We start from the raw sequence: 23,481 nt of genomic DNA, 5'->3' as shown, positions 1-23,481 counted from the left end.
TCCCGTTCTTATTGATTAAAAACGTTCCATATTAATTGATTTCGTTGCGAGGTTTTGACCTCTATATGAGACGTTTTTCAAAGACTGCATTCATTTTTAAAACAAATCGTAAACCTTTATTTCATAAATAAAGGTTTAAAAAGGTTTACGTAGATTATCAAATAATGATAATCTAAAATATCCTGTTTACACACGACCATTACATAATGGTTTACAATACAAATATGTTACATCGAAATCAGTTTCTTGAATGCAGTTTTTACACAATATCATACAAACATGGACTCCAAATCTTGTTCTTATTTTAGTATGCAATAGCGGAAGCTCTTAGTATTCACCTGAGAATAAACATGCTTTAAACGTCAACAAAAATATTGGTGAGTTATAGGTTTAACCTATATATATCAAATCGTAACAATAGACCACAAGATTTCGTATTTCAATACACATCCCATACATAGAGATAAAAATCATTCATATGGTGAACACCTGGTAACCGACATTAACAAGATGCATATATAAGAATATCCCCATCATTCCGGGACACCCTTCGGATATGATATAAATTTCGAAGTACTAAAGCATTCGGTACTTTGAATGGGGTTTGTTAGGCCCAATAGATCTATCTTTAGAATTCGCGTCAATTAGGGTGTCTGTTCCCTAATTCTTAGATTACCAGACTTAATAAAAAGGGGCATATTCGATTTCGATAATTCAACCATAGAATGTAGTTTCACGTACTTGTGTCTATTTTGTAAATCATTTATAAAACCTGCATGTATTCTCATCCCAAAAATATTAGATTTTGAAAGTGGGACTATAACTCACTTTCACAGATTTTTACTTCGTCGGGAAGTAAGACTTGGGCACTGGTTGATTCACGAACCTATAACAATATATACATATATATCAAAGTATGTTCAAAATATATTTACAACACTTTTAATATATTTTGATGTTTTAAGTTTATTAAGTCAGCTGTCCTCGTTAGTAACCTACAACTAGTTGTCCACAGTTAGATGTACAGAAATAAATCGATAAATATTATCTTGAATCAATCCACGACCCAGTGTATACGTATCTCAGTATTGATCACAACTCAAACTATATATATTTTGGAATCAACCTCAACCCTGTATAGCTAACTCCAACATTCACATATAGAGTGTCTATGGTTGTTCCGAAATATATATAGATGTGTCGACATGATAGGTCGAAACATTGTATACGTGTCTATGGTATCTCAAGATTACATAATATACAATACAAGTTGATTAAGTTATGGTTGGAATAGATTTGTTACCAATTTTCACGTAGCTAAAATGAGAAAAATTATCCAATCTTGTTTTACCCATAACTTCTTCATTTTAAATCCGTTTTGAGTGAATCAAATTGCTATGGTTTCATATTGAACTCTATTTTATGAATCTAAACAGAAAAATTATAGGTTTATAGTCAGAAAAATAAGTTACAAGTCAGTTTTGTAAAGGTAGTCATTTCAGTCGAAAGAACGACGTCTAGATGACCATTTTAGAAAACATACTTCCACTTTGAGTTTAACCATAATTTTTGGATATAGTTTCATGTTCATAATAAAAATCATTTTCCCAGAATAACAAATTTTAAATCAAAGTTTATCATAGTTTTTAATTAACTAACCCAAAACAGCCCGCGGTGTTACTACGACGGCGTAAATCCGGTTTTACGGTGTTTTTCGTGTTTCCGGGTTTTAAATCATTAAGTTAGCATATCATATAGATATAGAACATGTGTTTAGTTGATTTTAAAAGTCAAGTTAGAAAGATTAACTTTTATTTGCGAACAAGTTTAGAATTAACTAAACTATGTTCTAGTGATTACAAGTTTAAATCTTCGAATAAGATAGCTTTATATGTATGAATAGAATGATGTTATGAACATCATTACTACCTCAAGTTCCTTGGATAAACCTACTGGAAATGAGAAAGATAGATCTAGCTTCAAAGGATCATTGGATGGCTTGAAAGTTCTTGAAGCAGAATCATGACACGAAAACAATTTCAAGTAAGATTTCCACTCGAAATAAGATTGTTATAGTTATAGAAATTGAATTAAAGTTTGAATATAATTATTACCTTGTATTAGAAAGATAACCTACTGTAAGTAACAAAGGTTTCTTGATCTTGGATGATTACTTGGAATGGATTTAGAAAACTTGGAAGTAAACTTGCAATCTTGGAAGTATTCTTGATTTTATGAAACTAGAACTTTTGGAATTTATGAAGAACACTTAGAACTTGAAGATAGAACTTGAGAGAGATCAATTAGATGAAGAAAATTGAAGAATGAAAGTGTTTGTAGGTGTTTTTAGTCGCTGGTATATGGATTAGATATAAAGGATATGTAATTTTGTTTTCATGTAAATAAGTCATGAATGATTACTCATATTTTTGTAATTTTATGAGATATTTTATGCTAGTTGCCAAATGATGGTTCCCACATGTGTTAGGTGACTCACATGGGCTGCTAAGAGCTAATCATTGGAGTGTATATACCAATAGTACATACATCTAAAAGCTGTGTATTGTACGAGTACGAATACGGGTGCATACGAGTAGAATTGTTGATGAAACTGAACGAGGATGTAATTGTAAGCATTTTTGTTAAGTAGAAGTATTTTGATAAGTGTCTTGAAGTCTTTCAAAAGTGTATGAATACATATTAAAACACTACATGTATATACATTTTAACTGAGTCGTTAAGTCATCGTTAGTCGTTACATGTAAATGTTGTTTTGAAACCTTTAGGTTAACGATCTTATTGAATGTTGTTAACCCATTGTTTATTATAACAAATGAGATGTTAAATTGTTATATTATCATGATATTATGATATATAATATATCTTAGTATGATATATATACAGTTAAATGTCGTTACAACGATAATCGTTACATATATGTCTCGTTTCGAAATCATTAAGTTAGTAGTCTTATTTTTACATATGTATTTCATTGTTAATACACTTAATAATATATTTACTTATCATTTAACATAATTAACCAAGTGTATCAATATCTTAATATGATTCATATGTACCTAGTAAGACGTTGTTATAACGATAATCGTTATATATATCGTTTTCGAGTTTCTTAAATTAATAGTCTCATTTTTATGTATATAACTCATTGTTAAAATACCTAATGAGATACATACTTATAATAAAATCATGTTAACTATATATATAACCATATATATGTCATCGTATAGTTTGTACAAGTTTTAACGTTCGTGAATCACCGGTCAACTTGGGTGGTCAATTGTCTATATGAAACCTATTTCAATTAATCAAGTCTTAACAAGTTTGATTGCTTAACATGTTGGAAACACTTAATCATGTAAATAACAATTTCATTTAATATATATATAAACATGGAAAAGTTCGGGTCACTACATATATATATATATATATATATATATATATATATATATATATATATATATATATATATATATATATATATATATATATATATATATGTTAATACCTATAATCGTAATTGAACAATTTCATATATTATAACTTATATTATATATATTTAATTTGTGTATATACATTTATAATGACTAATGTTTATATAGTTATATTAATATATATTTGGTTAATATTATATTAAAAATACTTAATTTATTATATATGAATATCTATATAAAAATATTAATGTGATTAATACTTCCTTATATGTAATATTACTAAAAGTATATTTTTATATACGAAATGTTTATTTGGTAACATAATATCAATAATAGTAATAAAAGTTGTTTTTAATTATAATGATAATACTACTCATAATAATAACTATAAAAATAATGATTTTACAAATAATAATAATAATACTAATATTTATTTTAATATCTATAATGATAATAATGCTACTAATAATAATAATAATAATAATAATAATAATAATAATAATAATAATAATAATAATAATAATAATAATAATAATAATAATAATAGTAATAGTAATAGTAATAGTAATAGTAATACTACCTCAAAGAAGTATCCCTAAAAAAATGCCCAAGTCCAGGTTTGAACCCGCGACGTCCCGCTAACCCGATAACGCCTTTAACCATTTCTTCTTCTTCTTCTTCTTTTTAAAAAAAAAATTCTATAACTCAGGCTCGAACCCGAGACCTCTCGTTTAACCACACAACCCTTAACCATTGCTCTTCTACTTGTTTTCTGTTTTAATTCATAAACGAAATCCTTTAAACCTCTATCTGTTATCTTATTCTTTTTCATTTCATCACCATCATCATCTTATCTAATCATTTCATTTTCATCTTCCAAATATATCATCCTCATCATCAATATCATATCATTCATAACCATCATTATCATAACCGTATTATCATGAACTCTTCTCATCGTCTTTCGTATCATCATAATCATAAAATCATAATCATATTCTGTGATCATAATCATAATCATATCTTCATCAACTTTAACTCTCATCCTATACGATCATAATCATCTAACGTCATCATCATTTATCATGCATCATGATCATCATGACATAATCTCTTCATCATAATCATCCTAGTCTAAATTGGGCTTCGGCCCAACTAAGAAACCCAATAAAAATAGCACGGCCCAACTGAAAACATATATATATTTCGACCCAATAATATATTCAAGACCAATTTGTTTAGATTTAAAATATACTTCGTGGGAATAGCTAGATGTTGTGTGGGGTTCGGTTTTTATCCAGGAACAACAACATTAACATATCATCAATCGTTTTCTTTTCATTCTTTTTTTTATATCATTGCCATCATCACGTTCATCATCATCATAAAATCCTAAAAGGCTTTAAATTTATTATTGAAAGGACACGCTTCATTCTTATATAACCCAACATCCTTAATTATGTATTTAATTTCCAACAGAAACATCGAGCTACAGCTGCAGTGAATAAATCGAAGCAATCATAGCATATAAAAAAACGAAGCAGTAGTAGAAGTAATAGCAGCGGTTTTGCAGCGGTCTAGGTTGTGGTTTGTTGCAGCTGAGCAGAGGCAGGAGTTGTAGTAGTTTGGTGGTGTAAAGTGGTGGTCAACGGTGGTGACTAGGATGAAGGTGGTGGTGTGTCCATGGTGACGTTTGGGTTCGTATCAAGAACCAGGAAAAACGTAGTAACATAAGTATTTTAAATTGGGTTTTGTAATTTTGTAGTAGTACAATTAAATTGATAATGCTAAAAACGAACATATACTTCATCACATTATCCATCAAGAAAGACAAGCTTTTAGTTGCAGTTGTCCTATTTACAAGGAATATTTGTTTAAATATTAAAAGGTGAAGACAAAAGATAGATTCGACGAATTGAAGACGCAAACGACCAAAAAGCTAAAAAGTACAAAGTACAAGCACAGAGGTTCAAATTATTGATGAGAAACGTCTCAAAATTACAAGAGTACAAGACGCAAAACGCAAAGTGCAAGATATTAAATTATACGAAAGGACGTTCGAAAATCTGGAACCGAGACATGAACCAGCTTTCAACGTACGATGCAACGGATCGGAAATTATAAATTAATTATGTATATAAATATAATATAATATATAATTAATTATATAAATTATATATTTATATTATATTTATAATAAAATCCGTCGGCAGACTAAGATTCAAACTTGTGTGAGCTGGATTCCACAGCTCCGCACTCGCGGAGCTTATAAAGGCAAATTGCACCGCACTCGCGGAGCCCACAAAATCAGAAATTCACCTATAAAAGGCCATGCAATTCGACGGATTATTTACTACCTTTTTCATTTTCATCATACGTAAAATATATATATATATATATATATATATATATATATATATATATATATATATATATTATAATTTTAATTTTAATTTTAATTTTTAATCCTAATAATAAGGGTATGTTAGCGAATGTTGTAAGGGTGTAAGTCGAAATTCTGTCCGTGTAACGCTACGCTATTTTTAATCATTGTAAGTTATGTTTAATCTTTTTAATTTAATGTCTCGTAGCTAAGTTATTATTATGCTTATTTAATACCGAAGTAATCGTGATGTTGGGATAAATACTAAAATTGGGTAATTGGGCTTTGTACCATAATTGGGGTTTGGACAAAAGAACGACACTTATGGAAATTAGACTATGGGCTATTAATGGGCTTTATATTTGTTTAACTAAATGATAGTTTGTTAATTTTAATATAAAGGTTTACAATTGGACGTACCTATAAATAACCACATACACTCGATCGGACACGATGGGCAGGATATTTATATGTACGAATAATCGTTCATTTAACCGGACACTGGAATGGATTAATAGTCTATGGAATTATTAAAACATGGGTGAAATTATGTACAAGGACACTTGGCGCAATTGTTAACAAAGTATTAAAACATTGGGTTACACGCAGTCGATATCCTGGTGTAATTATTAAACAAAGTATTAAGACCTTGTTACAGTTTAAGTCCCCAATTAGTTGGAATATTTGACTTCGGGTATAAGGATAATTTGACGAGGATACTCGCACTTTATATTTATGACTGATGGACTGTTATGGACAAAAACCAGATGGACATATTAAATAATCCAGGACAAAGAACAATTAACCCATGAGCATAAAACTAAAATCAACGTGTCAAACATCATGATTACGGAAGTTTAAATAAGCATAATTCCTTTATTTTCATATTTAATTGTACTTCTAATTATCACATTTTTATTTATTGTCATTGTATTTAATTACACTTTTAATTATCGCAAGTTTATTTTATTGCACTTTTATTTATCGCAATTTCATTATCGTTATTTATTTTACGCTTTAAATTAAGTTTTTTATTTATTCAATATTTTACATTAGGTTTTAACTGCGACTAAAGTTTTAAAATCGACAAACCGGTCATTAAACGGTAAAAACCCCCTTTATAGTAATAATATTACTTATATATATATTTGTATTTTTATAAATTAAAACTAATATAGCGTTAAGCTTTGTTTAAAGATTTTCCTGTGGAACGAACCGGACTTACTAAAAACTACACTACTGTACGATTAGGTACACTGCCCATAAGTGTTGTAGCAAGGTTTAGGTATATCCATTCTATAAATAAATAAATATCTTGTGTAAAATTATATCGTATTTAATAGTATTTCCTTGTAAAAATTAATACTATTTCCTAGTATACATCGCATAACATCAAGTATTTTTAGCGCCGCTGCCGGGGAACTTAAACGCCGAAAGCGCAACGCTAAAAATAAGAAGAAAAAAAAAGTTTTTAAAAAAGTTTTTGTTAAGTTCTTTTTATAAAAATATAAGTTTTAAAAATAATAAAAATATAAAAATTCAAAAAGAAAGAAAAATACATTTATGTTTTTAAGAGTTTATAATATTTATAAGTACTTTTTAGTTTTAAAATTAAATTTTTATTTAAGTTATATTTATATTTTATGTATAATATAAAATGTAAAAAAATAAAAATATAAAAAAAACTGAACCTGTAAAAATCGACCCCTTTTGAGCTGAAATTGAACCCTCCGCGACTCGCGGAGCATTTGAACTGGACCATACCACACTCGCAGAGGTCTTCTGACAGGTCAAACCTAGGACTGCAATTAATACGAAATTAGGGTTTAAAATTTTATTATTATTAATAATTAGGGTTTTAATTAAATAAAATTAGTTTTAGTTTTATTTTAATTTGTATTTTTAAGTTATATTAAGTTTTAATAAATTATGAAATTAATAGTTTTATAAAATAAATAATATAAAAATAATATTTTTATAAAAATTATATTTTCATAAACTTTAGTTTTATTTTTTTATATTTCGTACCTTTTTAATCGTTTCTTGTAATATTTTTAAATTGTTTTCGCTCGTATTTAAGTTAAGACATAGTTTTTTGTCGTAGTTATTTTATTTCTAGATTTTTAGGCTTTGCCGTAAAATCCCTTAAGTGCTTTTTCATTAGACTAAGATTTAGGTGCTTTAAAATTTGCGACGCCTTTTTAAGTTTTAGTTCCTTTTTAAGATATTGCCATTTGGGATATAGTTTTTCTATTAAGCTTTAATATTTTTTAGACGCAACTTTTAATTTTTAGTTTTTAGTGCCTTTTTGAGTTTCGACGCGCTACTTTCTTATTTTTATTTTTCAACGCCTATTATTTTTCAATCTTTTATTTTTCGACCTTTTTCGACGCGCTCTTTTTCTTTCTTATTTCTCGCCATCCTAGTTTTTAGGACATAGAATTTTCTACTTCTTCTCTAAAATTTCTTTAAATTACGAAAAATTATTTTAAGTGGTTAAATTGATAGACATCAAAATTTTCTGGTTCGTAGTAATAGTTGGATTTGTACGTGGACCGGGTTATTGGAGCCAAACAGTACTCAATTATATTGAGACCAAACGAATCCTGCCCCTCTGCTGCATCTTTTGGCTATTCGAAACTTGAGCAAAATCAGAAAAGTCTATTAATTTGATAACTTATATAATTTTTCTTTCTTTTTAAAAACTAATAGGATATTCAGTGAATGCACCGAGCAAAACGTTCACTACCTTTTGTACGTTCACCACCTGTAACTCGATCAAGACATCTAGCTAATATTGTCACCGTTGATTTTTCTTTAGAATCGTCATCCAGTCGACCAAGTACTCCAATTCAAATTTCCGATAATTCATTTTTTGAACCCGAACTCACAATTGGGAATCCGGAGAATATTCAGGGACGATTCATAGATCCTGAACCACTAATCTTTCCTCCGGAACCACCAATCATTCAAACAGAGATTGTTGAGGAACGAACCATTAAATCAGAATCCTCTAGTGATTCAGATTCAACAAATTCAATCATGGAAAATCTGGAACCTTTAAGTATAGAAGACCGAATGAGAGCTAAACGCACTGGCCAAGGTCACGCAATTACTCAACCTGACATTAATGTGCCAGATTATGAAATCAAAGGACAAATTCTACACATGGTAACTAATCAATGCCAATTTAGTGGTGCGACGAAGGAAGATCCAAATGAACTTCTTCGTACCTTTAATAGGATCTGCACTTTATTTAAAAGAAGAGAAGTAGAAGATGAACAGATATATCTCATGTTATTTCCCTAAACTCTAAAGGGAGAAGCCAAAGATTGGTTAGAATCGTTACCAGAAGGGGCAATTGATACATGGGACGTTTTAGTTGAAAAATTTCTTAAACAATTCTTTCCGGCATCTAAAGCCGTGAGACTTCAAGGAGAAATTGTTACGTTCACACAGAAACCAAATAAAACTCTATATGAGGCATGGACAAGATTTGGAAAGTTATTAAGAGGATGTCCGCAACATGGTTTAGACACTTGTCAAATAGTACAAATATTCTACCAAGGATACGACATCACTACAAGGAAAGACATCGATATAGCAGCTGGTGGTTCCATTATGAAGAAAACCGAAACTGATGCTTATAAAATTATTGATAACACTGCTTCCCACTCACATGAGTGGCACCAAGAAAAAGATATCGTTAGATCATCTAAAGCAGCTAGAGCCGATTCTAGCCATGACTTAGATTCCATTTCCGCAAAGATAGATGCTGTCGTGAGACGAATGGAAAAGATGACTAAGGATATACACTCAATACGAATTAGTTGTGAGCAGTGTGGAGGACCACATTTGACAAAAGATTGTCTCAGTATTGAACTAACAATGGAACAAAGAGAGAATGTTTCATACATAAACCAAAGGCCTGGAAATAATTATCAGAATAATTATCAACCGCCAAGACCGATCTACAATCAAAACCAAAATTATAATCGAAATGTTCCATACAACAACCAACAAGGTCCTAGCAATCAACAACTATCCAATAATACTTACAATCAGCAAAGACCTAATTTTCAAAACAAACCACCACAAACCGATGATAAAAAGCCGAATTTAGAAGATATGATGACGAAGCTAGTTAAATCTCAAACACAGTTTTTCACATCTCAGAAACAAACCAATGAACAAAATGCTCAAGCATTTAGAAATCAACAAGCTTCTATTCAAAATCTAGAACAAGAAGTGAGTAACCTAGCAAGGTTAATAGGTGAAAGAAAACCGGAAAGTCTACCTAGTGATACAAATGCTAACCCCCGGAATGAAACAGCTAAAGCCATTACCACAAGAAGTAGTATTACACTTAAACCACCTGAAATACCTGTAATTTCTAATGAAGATAATCCTACTCCACAAGAACCACAACCTGAACAAGATAAGGAAAAAGAACCGGTAGTTGAAAAGGTTAATGAAGATAACACAGTTAAGGCTAAACCTTATGTTAAACCATACCAACCACTACTTCCTTACCCGAGTAAAATGAGAAAAGAGAGACTCGAAGCCGAGCAATCCAAATTCTTGGATATGTTTAAACAGATAAATGTAAATCTTCCTTTCATTGATGTGATTTCAGGAATGCCAAGATATGCTAAATTTCTGAAAGATCTAATCTCAAATAGAAATAAAATGGAAGAACTCTCGGCCGTTACTATGAATGCTAATTGTTCAGCAGTGCTGTTGAATAAGATACCAGAAAAACTATCTGATCCAGGAAGTTTCACAATTCCATATTTTCTGGGTAGTCTTAGTTCAATAGAAGCATTGGCAGACTTAGATGCTAGTATAAATCTAATGCCGTATTCACTATACGCTAAACTAGGTCTTGGAGAATTGAAACCAACACGAATAAGCATACAACTAGCCGATAGATCAATAAAATATCCTAGAGGGATAATGGAGAACATGCTAGTTAAAGTTGGTACTTTAGTATTTCCAGTAGATTTTGTTGTTCTGGACATGGAAGAAGATTCTCAAGTTCCTCTCATATTAGGAAGACCATTCTTAAACACGGCTAAAGCAATGATAGACGTGTTCGGTAAGAAACTGACCCTAAGTATAGAGGATGAGAGTGTTACCTTTTCTATTGATAGAGCAATGCAACAACCACAATCTGCAGATGATACATGTTATTATATTCAAACTATAGAATCACATGCAGAATTGTTAGAAGAATTTCCAGAATTACAAGGAACGGGAGAATGTTCTTTAGGAGAAGGTACTGAACCAATTAATGAAACTGAAATGTTAGCTACACTTATGGCTAATGGATATGAACCAACAACAGAAGAAATTCAAATGCTAAAAGAAGAAGACAGATATCGATACAAATCATCGATAGAAGAACCACCGACATTAGAGTTAAAGCCACTTCCAAACCATTTGGAATACGCTTATTTACATGGTGAATCTGAGTAATAATATCGTCTTCTCTTACTGAAAATGAAAAATCTAAACTCATTTCTGTGCTAAAAGCTCATAAACCAGCTATTGCATGGAAAATTCATGACATTAAAGGAATAAGTCCTTCGTATTGCACACATAAAATCCTTATGGAAGAAGGTCATAAAACTTATGTGCAACGCCAACGAAGACTAAATCCTAGTATGCAAGATGTTGTTAAGAAAGAAATTATTAAACTGCTTGATGCAGGTTTAATTTATCCAATTTCTGATAGTCCATGGGTAAGCCCAGTTCAATACGTGCCTAAGAAGGGTGGCATGACTATCATTACAAATGAAAAAAATGAGCTTATTCCTACTAAGACTGTAACAGGATGGCGTGTTTGTATTGATTATAGAAAATTAAATGACGCCACCAGAAAAGATCACTTTCCCTTACCTTTCATTGATCAAATGTTGGAAAGATTAGCCGAAAATAGTTACTATTGTTTTCTTGATGGTTTTTCCGGATATTTTCAAATTCCAATAGCACCAGAAGACCAAGAGAAAACCACGTTCACGTGCCCTTATGGTACTTTTGCTTACAAACGCATGCCATTTGGACTTTGCAACACCCCTGCAACCTTTCAAAGGTGCATGATGGCGATTTTTCAGGACATGATAGAAGAATGCATGGAAGTTTTCATGGATGACTTTTCAGTCTTCGGTGATACTTTTGAAACATCTCTAGTTAATCTTGAACGAATGCTTATTAGATGCGAACAATCAAATCTAGTACTTAATTGGGAGAAATGCCATTTCATGGTTAAAGAAGGCATCGTTCTTGGACATAAAATTTCAAAGGAAGGAATTGAAGTGGATAGAGCTAAAGTAGATATAATTGCTAAACTTCCACATCCCACCAATGTTAGAGGAGTTAGGAGTTTTCTGGGGCATGCCGGTTTTTACCGACGTTTCATTAAAGATTTTTCTAAAATTGCCACTCCTATGAATAAACTCCTAGAAAAGGATGCTCCATTCATCTTTTCAGATGAATGCATCAAATCTTTTAATATACTTAAAGAGAAACTCACTAATGCGTCGATCATGATAACACCAAATTGGAATCTACCGTTTGAACTAATGTGCGATGCAAGTGATTTTGCAATGGGAGCCGTTTTAGGACAAAGGATTGAAAAACGATTTCAACCTATATATTATGCTAGTAAGACGTTACAAGGAGCACAAACAAATTATACAACTACTGAAAAAGAACTCCTTGCTATTGTCTTTGCTTTTGACAAATTTCGTTCATATCTCGTTCTAGCAAAAACGGTGGTCTATACTGACCATTCTGCTCTTAGATACCTATTTTCAAAACAAGATGCTAAACCAAGATTAATCCGCTTGATCTTACTCTTACAAGAGTTTGATATTGAAATCCGAGATAAAAGAGGAGCAGAAAATCTCGCCGCTGATCATCTTTCTCGTCTTGAAAATCCTGATTTAGAAGTTCTAAATGAATCGGCCATACAAGACAACTTTCCTGATGAATATCTATTGAAGATAGATTATAATGAAATACCATGGTTTGCAGACTATGCAAACTACTTAGTTTGTGGATTCCTTGAAAAAGGATTGTCGTACCAAAAACGAAAGAAATTCTTTAGTGATATAAAACACTATTTCTGGGAAGATCCACATCTGTTTAAAAGTTGTCCTGATGGAATAATACGCCGATGTGTATTCGGAGATGAAGCTAGAAAAATCTTAAACCATTGTCACACAGGACCAACAGGAGGGCATTATGGGCCTCAACTCACAGAAAGAAAAGTTTAAGATGCTGGATTCTATTGGCCTACAATTTACAAAGACGCACACCTTCTTTGCAAATCCTGTGATGCTTGTCAAAGGGCCGAAAAAATAAGTCAACGTGATGAAATGCCACAAAATGTCATTTAAGTATGTGAAGTATTTGACATTTGGGGTATTGACTTTATGGGTCCATTTCCAAAATCTCATAATAATCTATACATTCTCGTTGCCATTGATTATGTATCTAAATGGGCGGAAGCACAAGCTCTCCCGACTAACGATGCACGAGTTGTAGTCAACTTTTTAAAACGTCTTTTTGCAAGATTTGGAACACCGAAAGCTTTAATAAGTGATCGGGGAACTCATTTTTGTAATAATCAACTTGAGAAAGTTCTTAAAAGATATGGAGTAACTCATAAAATCTCCACCGCATATCATCCACAGACAAGTGGACAAGTTGAAAATACCAACCGAGCTTTAAAACGTATTTTAGAGAAAACCGTAGGATCAAATTCGAAGGAATGGTCCATTAAATTGGAGGATGCACTCTGGGCTTTTAGAACAGCCTACAAAACTCCAATTGGAACCACACCTTTCAAACTCGTTTACGGAAAAGCATGTCATCTTCTAGTAGAAATTGAACACAAAGCATTTTGGGCTTTGAAGACATGTAATCTTGATTTACATGAAGCCGGACGTCTACGATTAAGTCAACTAAACGAATTAGAAGAATTAAGACATGAAGCATTCGAAAATTCATTAATCTATAAAGAAAGAACGAAGAAATGGCATGATAAAAGAATCAGAAGTTCAAAAGAATTTAAAGAAGGAGACAGAGTTCTTCTTTTCAATTCACGATTCAAGCTATTTCCTGGAAAATTGAAATTAAGATGGTCTGGACCATTCATAGTCAAAAGAGTTTCCCCGTACGGAACAGTAGGATTAATAAATTCAAATGGGATTGAATTTAAGGTTAATGGTCACAGAGTTAAACATTACATAGATAGTCTGATGAAAGTTGACAACAAAGTTAATCACAATTTCAACACCACAGCTAACTAAGTGTGGGGAGAATCAAGTTTTTAAAGGATAATATGTATTTATGTTAGAGTTAGATTTTCTGTTTTCGTGTAGTTCTAGAAAATGGAACCCGAATGGTCTTTCCCTAGCAGACCCTAAAGAACTAGTCTTCTCCCCCCATTCTAAATTTTTATTTTTTTTAGGTTTTACGAGATGAAGACTTCCTGTGAAATAAACCATGGTCTAATGCTACACGCTTTGATCACTAAACGTAATAATGACACCCTTCCAAGTGAAATAGTATCATTAATCAGAAGTAAATTGGACGGAGTAAGAAAAGAATCCAGATGCGAAAATAATAAGTTACAATTTGGTAAAGGAAAATCAAAATCCGCAGCGAAAAGAAGAGCACGACACCTTGAAAGATGTCACAAATGTGGAAAATGGTCACATGAAGGTAAATGTTCAAATAATCAAACCTATTCAAACACCGAATTTGTTACTTTATGCAGAGATGGACCGTTCATATGTTTAGAAGAAAAAACGTTAAATGCTCAAGGTTACGCCTATGTAGCTATGGAAAACCAATTAGTTCGACTATCTTATGAGTGGGCTAGAGCATATCACTAAGAATACTATCTCACAGGTAAGTTTGTACAGTTTTTATTTTTATTTTTATTTTTAACCTTTTGATAATAAACGCTAATTTGTTCGCTATAAAGTATTAAATTGGTATTCGGTAAAATTAGGTCTTGCGACCGAAATTATTGATATCATACAAAAATTTATTACATCACTGCGAAATTTACCGTTTATTCTTAAGGTATAAATATCTTTAATCAATCAACCCAAAATATTTCAAAAATTCATCATGAGTTAAATTAGGTTATGAAACCGAAATTACTTTACCGAAAAGAGGGGCGTATGTTTTTGATAATATTTGATTGATTAAAGTGGGATAAAAGACCAAAAGGATTTTTAATTTTATTTTTACTTTGTTTTTAAAATTAATATTAAATAAACATTGTAAAACTTTTAAAATTAATATATTTAAAATTGTAAATATTTGAAAAATTAATATTTTTAATATAAGTTTGTATGTATAAAAACAAAAATATAATATAAGTTTGATGTAAATTTTTATTAATATGAATTTTTAATTTTATGCATCTTAAATTTAAGTTTGGTGTGAATTTATAATATGAATTTTTAATTAAGTTTGGTGTGAATTTTTAATTTTATGCATTTTAAATTTAAGTTTGGTGTGAATTTAAAAACAAAAATTTACTTTATTTCGTTAAGTTAAAAATATGATTTTTAAAATTCGTCGTAAGTTGAAGACTAGGTCGTTGAACCGAAATTGCTTTACCCGAGGGAGGGACGAGAACTTTTATTATCATTATTTTTAATCTTATTGAATTAAAGTATGCCAAAAACATTAAAAAAACACAAAAATCTTTGCTTTTAAAACCGCGCTTTAAATTGACAAATTTTAAAATTTTGTCGAGGGACGGACTAGGACAACGATCCGAAACGCCCTCGCTCCTAAAGGAAAACAAAATTTTTAGAATTTAATTAATTAAATGTTTTAAAAAGTTATAAGGTTTTATAAATAAAAAAAAAATAGCCGCGACTCGCGGTGATTTGTGGGTTCCCACCACCGCACTCGCGGAGCATCAAAAATCCAGAAAAAAATATAACTGGCCGAACAGACCAGTTTGTACACCCACACCCATTTTTCTGCGAAAAAACCCACGAAAAACACTCCCAAATTCGTGATTTTTCACCATTTTTCATCAAATTTGTCATAAAATCACAATGAGGAGACTATTATCAAGGAATTACTCAAGGAAATCGGAAAATTTCTACACCTAAACACCATTTAATCCGAATTTTTAGTGTTCTTGAACAATTTTATGCCTAATTCGATTTTGATGCTTTCTAGTGTAATAATGCTTCAATTGCTTGTGTATTATGGTTGTATAACCTAGATTGATGCTATTTAACATGATTAGAAGCTTTGAACTTCAATTTTTGAATAATCTAGGGTTTGTGTTCTTGAGCAAAATTAGGGCTTTTTGATATAAATAGGTTATGTCCGAATTTTGTTGTTAGTTTATGCTAAATTGAGTAGTGTAACATGTTTAGGTTGCTAAATGATTAAAACTTGGATCCTAAACATGATTTATGAAGATTCAAGTGGACTTTTTGAACCAAAATTGCATGAACTTGATTTAATTGATATGAATGTCATGAGGAACTTATTTAATTGTTATAATGATTGTTTTTGACATGTTTTAAAAGATAAATGCGAAGGAACTTTGTGTACATTTTTGTAAAAGTATATTTGTAAAAGTGTAGAATTGTTAATATTTTGAAAATGTGTATAGAGTTTAATATGAATTAAACATGTCATTGTAATTGTTTAAATTTATGATTTTGCTAAAACTAATGCATATTTGGATGCACAAAAATTGTGTTTATTTTGCAGACTGAAAGGGGTGAATCTTCATTCCAGGCTCGCAATGCCCCTCCGGAAGATGCAGATCAACAGAAAATTAATAACCAATACCGACAAGATATGCCTCACCCAATTGTTTTATATTCAAACATTCATGAGGCAGATTTACATCCGAATTTGAGATTTGATAGATATTGGATAGACTATCCAAAATATCAAAAGAACCTGCACAACCTTGTGTCTAATAATGTTGAGGTACCCAGAGTTATAGATTGGGAACCATTAGAGGTAGTGGAATTGGCCGAGCCAATCAGGGAATTACTTACTCAAAGGTATGGTAATTCTACTTTTAGTGATTGGGTAAGTTTATTCAACATGCGTAGACCTGTGTATAGAGAATGGTGTATAGAGTTATTATGTACTATTGAAATAAATGATCGGGTAGATACTTTAACCGATCGTAGTTTTCTTAGATTTTTATTAGGAGGGGAGATGCGCCATATGTCTTTACTAGATATGGCTCGGGCTTTACGTATATATACGCCCGAGGAGCTAGCATCTTATGATTGTCAGAGGTTAATAGTTTATGGTAGGAGGGTGGATGAGAATTTTGATACGAATGACGTATGGAGTAGGATGACTAGCCATCACCGATTCCAGGGGGGGATTATACTCTTATCTTGATATTGATAGAGCTGAATTAAGAGTAATCCATAGGTTTTTAGCCAATTCGATTACACAACGAGGTAAGAATAAGGAAAAGGTAAATGAACAGGATTTGTTTTACCACATGTGTATTCGAGACCCACAGAGCGCTGTAAGTATACCTTTTTGTGTGGGTTATTATTTATTGACTATGGTTAGGGGTATGAGGCGTGGTAGCATAATAGGAGGTGGTATATTTATTACTTTAATTGCTGAATATCTCGGTGTGGATAGAAGTCGGGGGGATTATTAATGGCAGAACCAGAACCCCGCGATAGAATAGATTTGCGTGTTTATCATGGTGCTAAGGTCTTAAAGAAATGAAACAACGCGGCAGCACGTTATGATGGCAGGCATCCACAGGTTGAGAGAGATCAACAGCAAGGTCAACCGGGAGGGGGTAATCCAATGACGGAAATGCAAATTTTTATGTCTCGACACGAATATGAAATGGCTAGACAAAAAGCATTTCACGATTGGCAGTATCATCAAAGCCAAATCATAAGTCGTTGTACACACGTAGGTAGAAACTACATTCCTACCGTTATGCCCGAATTTGCTCCTTGGACTTTAGAGAGCCGACCACCATATCCTACATATGACCCGGCCCAAGCATTTTACAACATCTATGGATACGCTTGGGACCCATACTGGAACCATCCTCCTCATTCGTAATTTTCTTATTTTATATTTTTGTTTATTTTATTGTAATGTTACTAATTCTAAATTTTCTTATTTCTTATTTTATTATTATAATAGCTTTTATAATTTTCTAACTTTATTAGATTTTAATAATTTTTGAATGTGGTGTGAAAACCCAACTTCAAAAATATGTATATATGTGTCTGTAGTTTATCTCATGTACAAAACAGGGTAAAACAGCGCATTTTCAAAGACTGGCATTAAGTTCAGCAAAAGCTATTAATTTTGACGACAAAACGAAAAACAAATGTGATGTACCAACAGGCGGAATGAACAAATGATGTGCACCATTCATCATTCAGCAAACAAACGCCAATATGTTTGGAAACTTTGATAAAATTTAATCATTTTTCTACGCTAATCACCCTCAATAATTTAAATTGTTACTGATTTCTTGCAAATGAGGGCATTGCAAGATCTTAAGTGTGGGAAGGGGTTAAATTCTTTCGGATTTTTAAAATTTTTAACTTAAACACTTGGTTACCATTAAAAATACTAGTAATGTAGTAGTTGTATTAGAATCTAGTGCTCTCTGATAACAAAGAACAGCCATAGTCTTATATACTGACTACCCACTTCTAGTAAAAATTTTCAAAATTTTTAATTAAATGAACTCAAAATCATGTTTATACATATTTATGAACGATAAAACTAGGTGTTAACACCGAAATTATTGTTACCTCGGAAAGGACATAAATTGAGAAACAAACCAAAATGTTAGAATTCATTTAAATTGGAATAGAGGACAATAAAAAGGCAAATAAAAGAAAATAAAAGCCAAGTGTGAGAAAATCTACCAAGTTATCTTAAACATATGTCACATATTTCTGTAACAAATAATTGAAGATACTTTTGCTTTGGACTAAACTAAACAGTTTTACCCGATTCACTGTAATATATTTGAAAGAAAAGATGGATCTACACGATGAATCAATTCCATCGTTAAAATGAAGTAAAGTCTTCCGAAAAAGAAATGCGCTTCTTGATTTAGGTCATGAAGTTGTCGTCCAGACCAGCTGTAGGTTGACGAAAAATCTAGAAAAGTCATCTCTAAAATCAGCAGAAAATCCACGGACCTCAGCATCAAACAGGGTCGCCAAGTGGTCAGACTTATCCTAGCCATGAGAGGATCTGTCTTGTAAAATGGGTAGGACGCCGTGCAAATTAGCTGGATAAGACTAATGAATCAGACCCCCAGAAAGGATAATCTCCTTAAAGATCAAAAATCAGCTTTTAAGACTGATATTACTCAATCCTAGAGATTGACCTTAAAGATTGAGAATTACAAACTCATGGAATTCGATGATATGTAAACTCGAGCTTGAACGAGAAAATATTTTGATCAAATTACAAACCGATTTGTTTTCTGAAAACCCATTTTCAATGCGTTCATTACCATTGAACGTAAAATTCTAGGAATTCACCTGGAATTCATTAGGTCACCTGAACCAAATCGGGTGTCAACCGTAAGAACGGTGGTTGCATAGCATGGTCAAAGACAGGACCTTGTGCCAGACCGAAAAATTAAAAGGGTGAGCTTTACTATTGCTCCTACAAAGGATAGTAATTGCATCTGATACGTTATAGACCATAATTAAAAGCATGTCAGGGGACATTGCCTTAACAGTTGCTTGTTTAACGCTTTCCTTTACAACCGTACGGTAGTTTACCGAAAGGTAATATACGGAGCAAGTATACTGGACGTGTTGCTTTCCCAATACACGGTTAGCAAGTGGGTGACACAAAACCGCAAGTTTTGAGCTAAAATTTTCAAATCTGAAACCCACCAAACCCACAAAAAGAATCTGCAAACACCGGTGAAGGGTTATTCCGGAAAACTTATCTAGGGTAAAAACTAGATTGAATTTTCAAAAAGATCAAATGTTTTCATAAAGATCCAATTTCCTTAAAGGATCTAAATTTTTATAGTCATGTGGGACTGTAAACCACATCGTTACTACCATTGTTTATACCGCCGTAATGAAATCACTGATGTACAAAGTGTGAAGAATAAAGAAGTGATTCTAGTATATTTCAAGACTATATTGCTTGAGGACAAGCAACACTCAAGTGTGGGAATATTTGATAATGCTAAAAACGAACATATATTTCATCGCATTATCCCTCAAGAAAGACAAGCTTTTAGTTGCAGTTGTCCTATTTACAAGGAATATTTGTTTAAATATTAAAAGGTGAAGACAAAAGACAGATTCGACGAATTGAAGACGCAAACGACCAAAAAGCTAAAAAGTACAAAGTACAAGCAAAGGGGTTCAAATTATTGATGAGAAACGTCTCAAAATTACAAGAGTACAAGACGCAAAACGCAAAGTACAAGATATTAAATTATACGAAAGGACGTTCGAAAATTCGGAACCGAGACATGAACCAGCTTTCAACGTACGACGCAACGGATCGGAAATTATAAATTAATTATGTATATAAATTTAATGTAATATATAATTAATTATATAAATTATATATTTATATTATATTTATAATAAAATCCGTCGGCAGACTAAGATCCAAACTTGTGTGAGCTGGATTTCACAGCTCCGCACTCACGGAGCTTATAAAGGCAAATTGCACCGCACTCGCGGAGCCCACAAAATCAGAAATCCACCTATAAAAGGCCATGCAATTCGACGGATTATTTACTACCTTTTTCATTTTCATCATACGTAAAATATATATATATATATATTATAATTTTAATTTTAATTTTAATTTTTAATCCTAATAATAAGGGTATGTTAGCGAATGTTGTAAGGGTGTAAGTCGAAATTCTGTCCGTGTAACGCTACGCTATTTTTAATCATTGTAAGTTATGTTTAACCTTTTTAATTTAATGTCTCGTAGCTAAGTTATTATTATGCTTATTTAATACCGAAGTAATCGTGATATTGGGCTAAATACTAAAATTGAGTAATTGGGCTTTGTACCATAATTGGGGTTTGGACAAAAGAACGACACTTGTGAAAATTAGACTATGGGCTATTAATGGGCTTTATATTTGTTTAACTAAATGATAGTTTGTTAATTTTAATATAAAGGTTTACAATTGGACGTACCTATAAATAACCACATACACTCGATCGGACACGATGGGCGGGATATTTATATGTACGAATAATCGTTCATTTAACCGGACACTGGAATGGATTAATAGTCTATGGAATTATTAAAACATAGGTGAAATTATGTACAAGGACACTTGGCGTAATTGTTAACAAAGTATTAAAACATTGGGTTACACGCAGTCGATATCCTGGTGTAATTATTAAACAAAGTATTAAGACCTTGTTACAGTTTAAGTCCCCAATTAGTTGGAATATTTGACTTCGGGTATAAGGATAATTTGACGAGGATACTCGCACTTTATATTTATGACTGATGGACTGTTATGGACAAAAACCAGATGGACATATTAAATAATCCAGGACAAAGAACAATTAACCCATGAGCATAAAACTAAAATCAACGTGTCAAACATCATGATTACGGAAGTTTAAATAAGCATAATTCCTTTATTTTCATATTTAATTGCACTTCTAATTATCACATTTTTATTTATTGTCATTGTATTTAATTGCACTTTTAAGTATCGTACTCTTTAATTATCGCAAGTTTATTTTATCGCACTTTTATTTATCGCAATTTCATTATCGTTATTTATTTTACGCTTTAAATTAAGTTTTTTATTTATTCAATATTTTACATTAGGTTTTAACTGCGACTAAAGTTTTAAAATCGACAAACCGGTCATTAAACGGTAAAAACCCCCCTTTATAGTAATAATATTACTTATCTATATATTTGTATTTTTATAAATTAAAACTAATATAGCGTTAAGCTTTGTTTAAAGATTTTCCTGTGGAACGAACCGGACTTACTAAAAATTACACTACTCTACGATTAGGTACACTGCCTATAAGTGTTGTAGCAAGGTTTAGGTATATCCATTCTATAAATAAATAAATATCTTGTGTAAAATTGTATCGTATTTAATAGTATTTCCTTGTAAAAATTAATACTATTTCCTAGTACACCTCGCATAACATCATAAATATTTAAGGAACCCAATACTCATCTTATTAGACTTGGCCTATACCACATCTCATTCGAATTTAGTTCCCGTTTTTACAGCTCACTTCGATGGAAAACAAAAAAAAAATCTAGAGCAACAATTATTTTATACCTTCTTTAACTCAAGTGGAGTTATCTTTATTGTATGTGTCGGCCATGAAGTCTTCACCCTTGCCCCACTTACATAATTGATCAATCACTAATATTCTATATCTATCTTGACAATTCGTTAAACTTGTAAACATATTATCTCTTTTTCCTTGTGTTAGTTTGAAAACGAAACTGCAGTAGGAAGGAAAGAAGGAAAAAAAACACGCCTACAGCAGCCCATTTACTCAGTCCGGTAACAATCCAGTCCAACGAATGTTTTCATGTCGATTTGGAGAATAGAAGGCAGAAAGAAAAAGAATTGTCGCAGTTTAAGTAGGGTTGTTTTGAGATGGTTTTGTCGTGATGAGAGAGAGGAGAAGAAAGGTGATGGGGTGGTGATGTAGTGGTTTGTTGGTGGTGATGGTTGTCGACTAGTTGAAGAGGAAAGAAGAAGGAGCGAGTGCTTGGCTTCCATTCTTGTTTTTCACAGATGCGCACACACACACACATATATATATATATATATATATATATATATATATATATATATACGATATATATATCCTATAAAAATTAGTTAGTGAAAGTAGATAGTGAAAGGCATGACTTATACGTACGATATATATATCCTATAAAAATTAGTTAGTAAAAGTAGATAGTGAAAGGCATGACTTTTAAGTGCATACTTCCATTCTTGTTTTTCAAAGATGCACACACACATATACATCGATATGTATATATGTAGGATATATATATCCTATAAAAATTAGTTAGTGAAAGTAGATAGTGAAAGGCATGACATATATGTAGGATATATATATCCTATAAAAATTAGTTAGTAAAAGTAGATAGTGAAAGGCATGACTTTTAAGTGCATATGTATCGTAAATATAATAGTTAGTTTGGGATTAAAATCAAATTAGTAAAGTTAAAAGTAATAATAATAATAATAAATAGTGAAATATATGTTAATTAATTGAAATCAAGAATAGTGATTGAACAATAATTCAGTTTTTAATTTAGATTTTACCTGCCAATATAAATAAATAAATAACTATATTTATAATTAATAAAATAAAACGTGCGAATTGTGGCTTTGTAAGGTATTGATTGAATTGATGTTGCAATTGTTTTAATAACAAAAAGGAGATTGAAGGTGATTCTTGATGGTATGGGTGACTACTTTTGCAAAAAGAAACAAATTATAAAAGATGTAAGTGGGGTGATGGTTTGTTAGTTGTTCCCTCATATAATGATTTGTATGTATATTATATACTAATACAAGTAAGCTAGTGGGTGAATTCAATCCAAAAACAACAATTCATT

The 23,481-nt window shown here is 31.5% G+C and overlaps 1 protein-coding gene across 1 annotated transcript in view; it reads left to right on the top strand.

Annotated features, from left to right (window-relative positions):
* Positions 1 to 23,481, top strand: part of LOC139894597 (uncharacterized) — a 104,718-nt gene that overhangs the window by 52,872 nt on the left and 28,365 nt on the right. The gene's annotated exons all lie outside the window — the stretch shown is intronic.

This window comes from Rutidosis leptorrhynchoides, chromosome 2 (genome assembly GCF_046630445.1).
Source record: "Rutidosis leptorrhynchoides isolate AG116_Rl617_1_P2 chromosome 2, CSIRO_AGI_Rlap_v1, whole genome shotgun sequence".
NCBI lineage: Eukaryota > Viridiplantae > Streptophyta > Magnoliopsida > Asterales > Asteraceae > Rutidosis > Rutidosis leptorrhynchoides.
This window is presented reverse-complemented; position numbering and strand designations above follow the sequence as displayed.